Below are 4,440 nucleotides of genomic sequence, written 5' to 3' on the forward strand. Positions count from 1 at the left end.
CCCAGAGCCTGACGCGGGGCTCGAACTCCCGGACCGCGAGATCGTGACCTGGCTGAAGTCGGACGCTTAACCGACTGCGCCACCCAGGCGCCCCGGGTATATTCTTTATAGTAAACTGCCGAACAGTTTACCAAAGTGGCTGTACCCTCATATATCCCACTAGCAATGTATGCAAGTTCCAGGTGTTCTACATCATTGCTAATACTTGGGATCGTGTCATCCCTTAAAATTTGGCCATTGTGGTTGGTATGAAATGGTACCCTATGGTGGTAGTGGTGGTGGTGGTTGTTAATTTAATTTCTTTATTTTAAGCAATCTCTACACTCAACTTGGGGCTTGAACTCACAACCCTGAGATCAAGAGTCACATGCTCCGCAGATTGAGCCAGCCAGCCATCCCTCATGGTTTTAATTTGTGTTCCCTGACGAATGATGAGGTATCCATAGGAATTTATGCAGTATTTTCACAGACACCTATGGTTACTATTTTATGTGCTTACTAATGATTCATGTATCTTCTTTTTTGAAATGTCTGTTTTGAAATCATGTCTTTTCTCCATTTTTATTTACTTATTTTTTTTCCTAGAAGTTATCAGCATTTATTTCCTGGGTCCTAGTTATCACTTATCTTGGTCGGAAGGACAGAGAGTTGATCAGACAGTTTTAAGCACAACAGCCCTTCTCTAGAAATGGATCTGCAGAGCTCCATGAGGGAACAGCAAAGCTGCATAGATGGCCAATTTAGCTTACAATGCCTAAAAAAAGAAAAAGAAAAAGAAAAGTCAGCTCCCTCCCTCTCTGCTAAAAAAAAAGATTTAAAGTTTTTAAAAAGTTTAAAAGTGTTTTTTTTAAAAAAGGGGTACGAAGGTAATGACCCAGAAGGTTGAACATGGAGAAGCGGAGACAGAGCTGGGATGTGGTTGCTGCCCAGGCCGCCTGTGGGGGCACATTCCTGGTGGTGGGGGTGGGAGGGGGTGGGTTGTTTACCCGGGTGCCCACTGAATAAATCTCATCCCGCAGCCACAAGGTCTTGAAAGTGTACCAGTGCAAGATGAGAGGTGGTGGGCAAGTGGAACCTGAGGGTGCCGGTGGAGAGCTTTCCCAGGGTAGGGGCCTCAGTGGCCTCTGGGGATGCCTTTTCACTCTGGCCTGGCCTGCCTGAGACAGGGGCACAGAGAAGAGGCAGCCGGGCCAGTGTCAGGGCTCCCTGACCAGGCAGGGACAGCAGGTGTCTCTTCCACCCTCCATGGGCATGTCAGACTTAAGACAAGGTGGTGTCATTGTTGCTCTCAGGCTGGTTGCTAGCTTCTCTGTCTGGGGTGCCTGCCTCTGCCTGTCCATCTGCCCCCTTGAGTGCCAACTCGCCCATGTCTTCTGCCAGCTGCCTCACACTCACAGCCTCCGAGTCCCCCTGGATGTCAAAACCTTGTTCCAAAGGCCTGGCCTGGTCTTTCACAGGATATGCAGACCGAGTAGGAAGACTTGACCCCCATCATGCCTGTTTAGTTTCTTTTTCTTACTTGGCATCTCTTCAGATTTTCACCGTTGACCAATCAGTATGGAAATTCTGGAAGGCTCAGTAGCCCTGAAGCAGCCGACTTGGGCAGGTATTTATTTGGTGGTAGGGGTGGGGGATGGGGTAAAGGGCTCATGTAGGAGCTTGAGTAATTCTCCTTCCTCTGCCATCAACCCTTTCTATCATTTCACTTTGAGCCTTCTTCCTTTTCTTCTGGGGAGATTTGGTAATGAAGCCTTCACTCTCAGCTCCAGGCTGGTTCTTTTCTCTATTAACAAAACAAAACAAAACAAAACAAAACAAAACTGGTTGTTTTTTGTTATTGATTTAGAGGAATTCTTTAGCTGACTCCTGTTTGTGCTGCCCTGTACCTGCTTTTGTTATTCTTATACGGTCAGGAAGAGTTTGTAATTTACACAGCCTGGTGTTGGTACCGCTATGAAGAATGAAGGGGAGAAAGAATATGGGCGTGCAGAGGTACAAAGAGTCAGAAAGGAGAGCGGCCTCAGAGGTCTGATAGTGTGCAGAGTGGACAAGAGGAATCAAGCTGGTGACAGGGAGGCCAAGTGAACCATAGAAGGAGACTTCCAGCCACTCTTAGGAGGAGCAAGACCACAGAAATCTTGGTGGAGAGGTGTTGGAACTTCCACATGGCCCTGAGAACAAGGATCCAGATTTTTTTAAAAAATGGAGATATTTATATATTCTCTCTCTCTCTCTCTCTCTGTGTGTGTGTGTGTATATATGTATATATGGAGATATCTATATTTACCTATAGAGATTATAGAGATATATAGATATATAGAGATATCTCTATTTTATATATATATACACACATATAATATATGAAGATATATACACAATATGTAATATATAACATAAAAGACAATATATAAAATATAAAACTATAATATATAATGTGTAAGAATATATAAAATGCCAGAAGACTGGCATACTTCTGTGTCAAAGATACAATTCGGGCGCTTTTATAAGCGATTCAGAAGACAATACGTGGCTCAACTTCTACCTTGCTGTGAACTCCCCAAATGTGGCAACAAATCCTTTTAGAGTTTCTTAGAACAGAGAAAATCCAACTGTAATGCTACAGAATATTGGCTTCTCTCTTGTGTTCTTCTTGGTTCTTCTCTCAGCAATCTTTTGCTGTGGTTTCTTAGGTTACAGGTACAATTAGTGAGTGAAGTCTTTAATGTATGGGGAGATGCTTATTATTATTATTGGCTTTAATGTGACTATGGCTGTCTTATTTCTGGACTTCAGTCATTACTGTCATCATTAGATATGCTGATCATCAGTCATTCCAGGGCCAAAACCAACAGAACACCAGCAACTGAAATTCCAAAGACAATATGATCAACTCTGTTATTCAGGAACTCATTAATTCAAATCCCCAACTTAGAATTTATTAGAATTCCCCAATTGGATGTGCATTCGAGTTTAACTTTGTTGTGTCAGTAGCAAAAGACTTTGCAAAGCAAAATAATAAGCAAGAACAAGATTGCAGGAGGATGTTCACCCAACTAAAGAAAACAGTAGGATGAGAACATTGGGAACTCATTAGAAGTTTCCATTTACTTAAACAATTAGAAGCATGCACATACACACAAAGATACCACACTGTATTTTGCCGGTTTATTTTTCTCTCTGTTTTCCTCGTTAGACAGGGCTTTGTTGAGGGATAGTAACAATGTTTATGCACAGAACTATGTTAGCTAAATGAGTACGTCTTTCCATGCTGCATGGATGATTTAGGTGTTAGTCATACCCCTCAGTTCTTTACCTATGTGTGTGTGTGTGTGTGTGTGTGTGTGTGTGTGTGTGTGTAAAACTTTGTCAGGAGGGTCCACTCAACCAGAGTTACTAGTGTAAGAGTTTTGTTGGGGATAATTGCCTGTAGAAGATACAAGGGGGGAAAAGCATCGTTGTGCTAGAAGAGCCTCAGACCATGATGTAGATCTGAGAAAGTCTTGGACAATGCACAGGGAATCTCTGGAATAAAGATTGCCCATTAGAAGAGTGCCATTTCGGGCAAAAACAGCCAGGCCCTAGTATCTCCACCATATTTAGTTGTTGGCTGGGGCTGCTGAAAAAAGAGCATGGCCTCAGCTCAATAGCTGAGACAGATCCTGAAGAGGCCCACAACCAGAAGCTGTCAGCTAACTGTACTCCTGGTAGGCAAGCATCAACTTCTTTCTTGAAGGAAATCTGAGTGCCTTTGTAGTTGCCACAACTCCCACAGTAATAACTGTCCCTCATAACACAAGTTCAGATATGAGGCAATTGACCTTGCCACTTCCCAAATCATCACCCCATCTCTCCTCTGAGAAGGTATGTATAGAAAACAAAGAAGAAGGTATGCATAGGAAGGCCGAGAGTTCTGTTTTACAAAGGCCTCCTGATGTCCCCAGTATCGGGTCACCCAGTTGGAAAGTCTGCAAATTGTTACTGTTATTTACCACCAGTTGCACGTCCCAAACACAGCCAGGGCAGAGACAGGTTGGGATGGCATCAACCGAATACTCCCTGGCTGGCTGCTCTGGTTTGCCCTGGTCATTTCAGTAACCTCACAGCACCAAGGCACCACACCACACTTAACACAATGGAATTTTAGCCCCAAGGATGCTATGATGGGGCTTTATTCTAATCATAATGTGTATCTTTATTCTTAATTATACAACTCTAGCTTGCTCTTTGTAGAAAATGTAAACAATGCAACTTATTCTACAGAATAAAGTAAAACCATTCGTAATATCACCTTCTAGAGACAATTATTAGCAATTCTGTGTTGTCTCTTCCAGTCATGTACGTAACAAAATATCCCTCCTTTTCGTCGATTTGTCAAATGTCACGTACATGTCTCAAAGACAGATGATTCTTGTTCATTCTTTAGTGCATCTGGAGACCTGG

The 4,440-nt window shown here is 43.0% G+C and overlaps 1 pseudogene; it reads right to left on the minus strand.

Moving 5' to 3' along the window:
- Positions 1-1,260: 1,260 nt before the first annotated feature.
- Positions 1,261-1,495, minus strand: LOC122479596 (annotated as a pseudogene).
- Between the last annotated feature and the right edge of the window lie 2,945 nt (positions 1,496-4,440).

This window comes from Prionailurus bengalensis, chromosome C1 (assembly GCF_016509475.1).
Source record: "Prionailurus bengalensis isolate Pbe53 chromosome C1, Fcat_Pben_1.1_paternal_pri, whole genome shotgun sequence".
NCBI lineage: Eukaryota > Metazoa > Chordata > Mammalia > Carnivora > Felidae > Prionailurus > Prionailurus bengalensis.